Here is a 9,768-nt window from a genome sequence, read left to right as displayed (position 1 = left end):
GCTCCGTCCTTCATCGACGCTCGAGCCGAGTGATCCACCGCTAAGAGATCTCTCGTGTTAATCAATCTCAATGCAACCAAAAAATCGTGTTCAAAAAGAAGCGGCCGCGCCAGCACTTGCGTGCTGAATTATTACTCCCGCTGTCAGGAAGCAACGCGACCGAACTATAACAGTTACAGGGCTCGGTCCCTTCGAAGAAGAGACGTCGCTTGAAATCAAATTTCGATTCGTTAATGATCCTTCCGCAGGTTCACCTACGGAAACCTTGTTACGACTTTTACTTCCTCTAAATGATCAAGTTCGATCGTCTTTTCGAACACCGGCGAGTGCGTTGCCGCACGTACCAGGCTCAATCGGAGGACCTCACTAAACCATTCAATCGGTAGTAGCGACGGGCGGTGTGTACAAAGGGCAGGGACGTAATCAACGCAAGCTAATGACTCGCGCTTACTGGGAATTCCTCGTTCAAGGGAAACAATTGCAAGTCCCTATCCCTAGCACGACCGGGGTTCAACGGATTACCCGGACCTTTCGGCCTAGGGAACACACGATGATCCGGTCAGTGTAGCGCGCGTGCGGCCCCGAACATCTAAGGGCATCACAGACCTGTTATTGCTCAATCTCGTGTGGCTAAACGCCACTAGTCCCTCTAAGAAGTTGTCTCCGACCCAATGGGTCGAGCAGCTATTTAGCAAGTAAGAGTCTCGTTCGTTATCGGAATTAACCAGACAAATCGCTCCACCAACTAAGAACGGCCATGCACCACCACCCACAGAATCAAGAAAGAGCTCTCAATCTGTCAATCCTCGCTGTGTCCGGGCCGGGTGAGATTTCCCTGTTGAGTCAAATTAAGCCGCAGGCTCCACTCCTGGTGGTGCCCTTCCGTCAATTCCTTTAAGTTTCAGCTTTGCAACCATACTTCCCCGGAACCCAAAGACTTTGGTTTCCCGGAAGCTGCCGGACAGTTCTTAAGTTCGACACTGCCCGATCGCTAGTCGGCATCGTTTAAGGTCAGAACTAGGACGGTATCTGATCGTCTTCGAACCTCTGACTTTCGCTCTTGATTAAAGAAAACATTCTTGGCAAATGCTTTCGCAGTCGTTCGTCTTGCGCCGATCCAAGAATTTCACCTCTAACGGCACAGTACGGATGCCCCCGTCCGTTCCTATTAATCATTACCTCGTGCTCCGAAAACCAACAAAATAGAACCGAGGTCCTATTCCATTATTCCATGCAACATTATACAAGCGTAAAGCCTGCTTTGAACACTCTAATTTTTTCAAGGTAAACTTGCCGGACCACCGCAACACTCAGTTAAGAGCACCGCGAAGGCACCGACCAACAAGAACAACGAGGCCAGTGCTAGCCTTTCGACCGACCAACCTCGCCGTCCCTATATCCAACTACGAGCTTTTCAACCGCAACAACTTAAATATACACTTTTGGAGCTGGAATTACCGCGGCTGCTGGCACCAGACTTGCCCTCCAATGGATACTCGTTAAAAAGTTTAAAGTGTACTCATTCCAATTGCAGGACCTCGTACGAGGTCTGCATTGTTATTTTTCGTCACTACCTCCCCGAGCCGGGAATGGGTAATTTGCGCGCCTGCTGCCTTCCTTGGATGTGGTAGCCGTTTCTCAGGCTCCCTCTCCGGAATCGAACCCTGATTCTCCGTCACCCGTTACAACCTCGGTAGGCCGATACCGTACCGACGATAGTTGATAGGGCAGTTGCTTTAATGAGATGTCGCCAGCACTAGGCCGTGCGATCCGCAAGCTTATCCAGAGTCACCATTGTAACGACCCGAAAGCCGGTTAGTTTTGGTCTGATAAATGCGCGCCTCACGTCAGTTCGGCGCTTTACGCATGTATTAGCTCTAGAATTGCCACAGTTATCCATGTAAAAGCGTACAATCAAATGAACCATAACTGATTTAATGAGCCATTCGCAGTTTCACTGTACGTGAGCTCGTACTTACACTTGCATGGCTTAATCTTTGAGACAAGCATATGACTACTGGCAGGATCAACCAGATAACTATCCGAGGGCGTTTAAACCCGTTGCTCGACTGAGCGTTTTTACTGTATAAATACAGACCTTTTCTATCACTCGGCTTAAAAGCCTTGCGAACGTTACTGAAAGTCGGCGCCGGCCTTTTGCTGTTTAAAGCGCCAGCCCGCGTCGACTGCAGCATGCAGCTATACAACTGACTGTTCTTTCTCCCGACCAACCGTTTGCCTTCTGCCGGTTAACTCGTCAGCAGCAACACGCCATCTGTCTGCTGCAGTTACCCGCCTCGAGCCGTGCCTGCCTGCGTCGGCTACTCGTCTCGACGACTTCGCAAAGCTATAAGCCTACCGCCGCTGGACGCTTGTAGTTTTTCATACGCTGCTCCAATGCGTTTACATAGCACGTTCGCCGCCGCTGCAATAGCCGCGCCTCGGGTGCTAAACAGTAATGCTTTAAGCCCGCTTTCTCGCCAAGTCGACCGAACGCACAAACACGTCTCTCTCACTAGTGTAAAGTAATGCATACGTGTATGATGCTCAAATGTTGCTGTTGAACTTTTTTTGCCGATTTTTTTCAATTTGTTTGTTTCTTTTCAATTATTTTAATGTTTTAAGCTTATTTATGCTACGTTTAAATGTTTTAATACTTTTTTTATACTTTATTTAATATGTTTAAAAGAAATAAATAAAAAATAATATATATAAACTACTTTTTTTAATGTTTTAAATATGTTTGTTTATTATAAATAAACTTTATTTGTATTATTTTTTATTTAAACTTACTTTTTAAATCTTTATACTTGTTTTATCGTTTTAAGCACATTGCGATAAATATAATAAACAAAAAATTGAATGAAAATAATAATAATAATAAAAAAAAAAAAAAAAACATATGCTTATTTTATATGTTTCATTTTATTTTTATTTAAACTTACCTTTCAAACCTTAATACTCGTTTTATTTTTTTAAGCAGATCGCGATAAATATAATAAACAAACAATTAAATAAAAATAAATAAAAATAAAATAAAAAAATCAAACAAAAGCTTATTTTATATGTTTCATTTTATCTTTATTTAAACTTCCTTTTAAACCTTTATAATTGTTTTATTTTTTAAGCACATCGCGATAGATATAATAAACAAACAATGAAATAAAAATAATAATAATAATAATAATAATAAATCATAAGCTTATTTTGTATGTTTCATTTTATTTTATTTAAAACTTACAACTTAAACCTTTGTATTTGTTCTATTCTTTTAAGCACATCGCGATAAATATAATAAGCAAACAATTAAATAAAAATAAAATAAAAAATCAAACATAAGCTTATTTTATATGTTTCATTTTATCTTTATTTAAAATTACTTTTTAAACCTTTATAGTTGTTTTATTTTTTAAGCACATCGCGATAGATATAATAAACAAACAATGAAATAAAAATAATAATAATGAAAAAAAAATCATAAACTTATTTTATATGTTTCATTTTATTTTTATTTAAACTTACTTTTTAAATCTATATAGTTGTTTTATTTTTTAAGCACATGGCGATAAATATAATAAGCAAACAATTAAATAAAGATAATAACAAATAAATAAAACAATACGGCTAAACTATAAAAAGAAAACTAAATAACTGATAAATACTTGTAAAACATTATTTGAAAAATTTATTTTGAAACACAACACGATTGATTTATAAATAATAATATAATTTTAATTTGTGTAGTTCATTTAAAGTAGTCTCCCTTTTTGCTTCTGGTTTTATTAGAGTTATATATAACAATAAATTGTGTAGTTTATTTAAAGTAGTCTCCCTTTTTGCTTCTAGTTTAATTAAAGTTATATAACACATACTATAGTAAGTTAAATAAACTATAGTAACTTTATAAAACTACTTTACAAAATACATTTGTATAATTTAATAACTTTAAAATAACTATCAAGAATAAAATAGAATAGAATAGCTTTAAGTTTAGTATACAATTGGTATGTAAATTGTGTAGTTTATTGAAAGTAGTCTCCTTATTTGCTTCTGGTTTTACTTGAGTTACATAACGTTAAATAAACATACTTAATAAACGTAACCATCAATACTGTCATTTTAATAAAACTAAGTACAAATAACAATACAAATACAAGAACTTTAAAAAGCCTTCGCTTGTATCTGTTGGTAACAGTAAATAACCTATTATGACTCACAATACAAGAGTGCGAAATTTATTTTTCATTTGATTTTTCAGGTATTTATTTATTTGTGGAAATAAACTTTTTTATTACATTAGAAACTAATTGAATTTTTCCTCTAACTATACCTATTATTATATTTAGTATGCTTAAAAGTAATAAAATGAAACGTCGCGATTATATAATAAACAAACAATCAAACAAACAAAGAAATAAAAAAAAATATTTTTTTAAACTTATATTTCAACTATATGTCTTATTTTATTTTCATTTAAACTTACTTTAAACCTCTGTATTTGTTATATATATTTCAACACAATACGATTAAACTATAAGACAAACAACAAAATAAAATAATCACATTAATAAATACACTAAGCAAATAGCTAGAATAAATATAAATAGTTCAATATATACAATATATTTCTTCTATTTTTAAGTTACTTGTTAAACATATTTATTTAAAAATGTTTCTTTAGAATATAAAACTAACAGTTGTACAAATAAAGAAATTAAAAAGCCAAAACACATAACACTAACTTTTCATAAATTAGATATGCAAATATGAACAAAATAATAACTAAATTGTAAAGCTTTTGTAAACTGTGAACTTATAAACTTATAATAATAATTGCATATTCACTATTCACAATAGCTTTTTATTTAGTACACAACTGGTCTGTAAATTGTGTAGTTTATTGAAAGTATAATCCCGTTTTGCTTCTGGTTTAAATTAAGTTATACAACACATACTAAAGTAAATTAAATAAAGTAATTCACTACTATCTATTAAATAAAACCAATTTACAAAATACATTAATTTAAATTAAAGTGAATTTTGAACTTATAATAATAATTGCATATTCACTATTCAGAATTTCTTTAAATTTAGTACACAACTGGTCTGTAAATTGTGTTGGTTCTATTCAAGTACTCTCCTTGTTTGTTTTGTTTTAGTTGTATTTATTTTTAGATACTAGCACATTCAATACACATAATAAAGTAAACCAAATAAACTCTATTAATTTAAACTAAGTACAAATACATTAAGTTAATACAAAACTTTAAAAAGCTTTTGCTAGTATCTGTTGGTAACAGTAAATAACTTATTATGACTCACAATACAAAAGTGCAAAATTTATTTTCGTTTGATTTTTCAAGTAGCCACGCTTTTATTTGTTTGTGGACAAAAAGACTTTAAAGTTTTAGTATAAAAGACTAATTGTATTAATTTTAACTCAGAAAATTGTACTCTACAAGATGGTGCCATTATTTTTTCGATATCTCAAACTGGTCAAACCACTTTTTTAGCGCTCTAATTGGTTTAAACAGCAAATAACGTTATCTGATTGGCTTGAGTTTTTATTTGCTAATAACTAGAATTTACTTTTCTTTTAAGCGTTAAAGAAATGTAAATAAACGAGTAATAAGTATAAATAGGTCAGAAAGAAAAATAGTACAAAAAAGATGAATTCAAAAAGCAAAAGCCTACGGCACGTGGTATTCCCAAGCGGTCACCCATCTAAGTACTAACCACGCCCGACACTGCTTAACTTCCCAGATCGGACGAGATGGGGTGTGCTCAGTGTGGTATGGTCGTAGGCGTTTGAAAGCGTTTACAAGCCTTTATAAACCCTTCGGTTTGTTTAAAAAACCTATTTGCACTTGATTTACAATCGATTTGATATTTTAAAATTATTCCTTATAAAATTTTAACCTGAATTAACTTTTTTTTTGTTTTTTTAATCAACAGTTACTCCCAAACTGTACTAAAACTGTATTGTAACTGTACAAAAGTGTTTGTTTAAATTATTGTTATCTATAAATTACCTAAGACCAGGACAAGTAGAAGTAAAGTTTATTGAATTATTAAATAAATAAAATAAAATCGTAAAATAAAATAATACAATATGTTTACAATTTGTCATTGATCTATCCATTTATGTTATTGCATTACAAATACAAACATTTCATACATTCAAGAGTATTATTCATCAATCTTTTCAATATAATAAGTTTTAAATTTATATTTATTTTTAAATAATTCCTGACATTTTAGATTACCTGAGATTTTTTTTTAATTAAATTAATTTTAGTAATTAAATACTTGACGTTCTATTTTGTTTAATTTGATAACTCAACCATGCTTATTTTTTTTTTACTAATTTAAAGAACTATTAAACTAAAAGACATTACATACAGCTTCTAAAAGTTTTAAACACCTTAAAAAATATTATTATTTTAAAGATATATTAAAGAACTAAACAGATATTACTCCTAAAAAATCTTGTTAATAATATATAAAAAGTACTCAAAGTCAGACTCGGAAATATATATACTGTTGTATATCTTACTTGAAGTTCACTGTAATTGACACTGAAAAATTGACACTTGAAGTTCACTGAAAAATCAACCTATTTATATAGCAAAATATTTCTTTATCTTTGTCGTGGCGCGGTGGGTCAGTGGTCTTATCAGCTGACTCATAAGCAGAAGGTTGAGAGATCGAATCCCGCTAGTCGTCACGAAACACCACTATCGTTCAATGTTCGGGCTTCAAATTCTTTGAGATTATACTGTACTATTTATCTATCTAACTAATCTATCTAACAAATGTTGTTCAATCTAGGTTGTGGGTACTTGGGTCGAGTAATGCCTTTGACTTACAATCTGTTGTGGATTGACAATATTCCTCTATCTATCAATAAACAAATCTATCTAATAAATGTTGTTCAATCTAGGTTGTGGGTACTTGGGTCGAGTAATGCCTTTGACCTACAATCTGTTGTTGATTGTCAACATTCCTCTATCTATCAATAATGATTATATTCAATATTAAATGTTGATTAATTCAGTTGTAAGAAAACCAGTGCGCTGGTTAGGTTGGGTAAGGCCTTCGACTTACAATCTTGGGGATTATCAACGTTCATCACAAGTACAGTAACGATCTCATTGAATTTCCAGTTGGAACATTGGATTGTAGTGGTGGCCTACTTTGTAGGTTTTTTGCCTAGTTTGTTTTTTGCCTAGTAGTGTTTGCCTAGTTTGACAAACTATTGTATATATATTGTACAACTTTATTTGTATTATTTTTTATTTAAATTACTACTTATTATTAAAGAATTAAATTTTCTTAGAAAAAAAAAACTATGTATTTGAACTAATGCTTATTTTATATGTTTTGTTTTATTTTTATTCAAACTTACTTTAAACCTCTGTATTTTTTATACAATACGATTAAACTATATAACAGAAAAATAATTAAATAATCAAACTATTGAATAAGCAGTTAATTAGTGTGTTTTTTTATGCTTCTTTCATTTTTAACTTACTTGTTAACCATATTTCTTTTATTAAAGTATAAAACTAACAGTTACTAAATTTATATTTATTATATTTAAAAAAAAACTTCTATACTAACTCTAATTTCAAAGCATATTAAAACATACAAATTTTACCAACTAAATATTTATTTTTATTTTTATTATTATAATTTTCAAACATAAGCTTGTATACCTTATATACCTATATACCTCATATAGTAGGCTTGACATAACATAACATTATTTAATTCTTTTTGTTTGAAATAAACTCATTTAGTTATTAGTAAATTACAACATAAATGTTTATAACAATAAAACTAAGATTTAGCTTTTGAGTTAGTAAACTTTGATAGTTTTCTTTTAATAGTTTAATAGTCCTTATTTAAGTTCAAACAAAATTGCTATATATTTAATACACATACAAAAGTAAACTAAGTAAACGTAATTCAATAGTTTCTATTAAGTAAAAGTAATTACAAATACATTAAGTTAATACAAAACTTTAAAAAGCTTTTGCTAGTATCTGTTGGTAACAGTAAATAACTTATTATGACTCACAATACAAAAGTGCAAAATTTATTTTCGTTTGATTTTTCAAGTAGCCACGCTTTTATTTGTTTTTGGACAAAAAAACTTTAAAGTTTTAGTATAAAAGACTAATTGTATTAATTTCAACTCAGAAAATTGTACTCTACAAGATGGTGCCATTATTTTTTCGATATCTCAAACTGGTCAAACCACTTTTTTAGCGCTCTAATTGGTTTAAACAGCAAATAACGTTATCTGATTGGCTTGAGTTTTTATTTGCTAATAACTAGAATTTACTTTTCTTTTAAGCGTTAAAGAAATGTAAATAAACGAGTAATAAGTATAAATAGGTCAGAAAGAAAAATAGTACAAAAAAGATGAATTCAAAAAGCAAAAGCCTACGGCACGTGGTATTCCCAAGCGGTCACCCATCTAAGTACTAACCACGCCCGACACTGCTTAACTTCCCAGATCGGACGAGATGGGGTGTGCTCAGTGTGGTATGGTCGTAGGCGTTTGAGAGCGTTTACAAGCCTTTATAAACCCTTCGGTTTGTTTAAAAAACCTATTTGCACTTGATTTACAATCAATTTGATATTTTAAAATTAATCCTTATAAAGTTTTAACTTGATGTAAGTATTTTTTTTATTAAAACCTATTTTTTTGGTGTTTTAATTACAATTACTCCCTGTAACTTTATTTAAGACTTTGTTTAAAAGATTGTTAACTATATTCTATATTAAATACTATGATAATTAGAAGTAAAGTTTATTAAGTGATTAAACTAAATAAAAAATATTGTTAAAATAAACATGTTGTGTTTAGTTTGTTTTACTATTTCTCATTGTTCTATTTATAGATGGTATTGTTTTACTTCAAGAATATTTATAGTTAGTTTCTAAAGAATATCTCATACTACATCAGATTTTACGATTAACTTAATTTTAGGTAATAAAATATTTGACGTTTAATTCAATAACTCAACTATGTTTATGTTATAAAATAATAGTATATAATACACATACATTATAATATAATAATATGTATAACTAGTTGTTTTACTTTAAAATGAATAATTAAGCGGAAGAATTAAAAGAACTCACATTTTTGAAGAGAGCGTGGAAAACCAGAATAGTCTTTTAAAACATTTATTAAATTATCGATAAATATAGAATACAATAGAATTAAACATATAAACGTAACTGTGGTTGCTTAGAAACTAAACAAGAAATTTTTTAATAAAAATATAAAATAGTTATTATATAGAATTAAAATAAAATAAAAGTAATATAAATTATATTTTTAAACTAAATAACAATTCACGAGCAATATTAGCGCAATGTCAGAGTATGAGTTTATAATAAAGGAATTACTTCCTTGGTGTTGATACTTACCTTATTCAAATAGAATACATTTTCAGCAATCAGGCTTGTATTTATCTTAGCGCGCGTAACACAACGTTTGTGGGTTTTGGCACACTTTTGTCGATAGTGGGCGCCCCGCCTCTTAAGTACAGAAATTTCGGGAATTTTCGATTTTCGGAATTCTGACTCGACAGATCGTTTTTGTTTGGTCCAGAGACCCCGTAAAAAATTTTTCAGCCCATTTGAAGCATGATGAAAAAATGTTATTTCGACCCCCTTTTTTTAGGGGTTACGGGGACATCGACCCATTTTTTGGGAATAAAAAACTCCTAGAAAAGGACCACTTTTCTT

The 9,768-nt window shown here is 31.0% G+C and overlaps 3 non-coding genes across 3 annotated transcripts; all 3 read right to left on the bottom strand.

Moving 5' to 3' along the window:
• Positions 1–231: 231 nt before the first annotated feature.
• Positions 232–2,037, bottom strand: LOC145848344 (small subunit ribosomal RNA). Its single transcript, XR_014371899.1, has one exon. It is a non-coding gene; the product is annotated as a small subunit ribosomal RNA (ribosomal RNA).
• Positions 2,038–5,687: 3,650 nt separating this feature from the next.
• LOC145848349 (5S ribosomal RNA) lies at positions 5,688–5,806 on the bottom strand. The gene has a single exon (XR_014371904.1). It is a non-coding gene; the product is annotated as a 5S ribosomal RNA (ribosomal RNA).
• Positions 5,807–8,448: 2,642 nt separating this feature from the next.
• Positions 8,449–8,567, bottom strand: LOC145848348 (5S ribosomal RNA). Its single transcript, XR_014371903.1, has one exon. It is a non-coding gene; the product is annotated as a 5S ribosomal RNA (ribosomal RNA).
• Between the last annotated feature and the right edge of the window lie 1,201 nt (positions 8,568–9,768).

This window comes from Thalia democratica, unplaced genomic scaffold (genome assembly GCF_965202585.1).
Source record: "Thalia democratica unplaced genomic scaffold, ktThaDemo2.hap1.1 HAP1_SCAFFOLD_1346, whole genome shotgun sequence".
NCBI lineage: Eukaryota > Metazoa > Chordata > Thaliacea > Salpida > Salpidae > Thalia > Thalia democratica.
The sequence above is the reverse complement of the archived record's forward strand: the minus strand, read 5'-3'. Positions and strand labels throughout refer to the sequence as shown.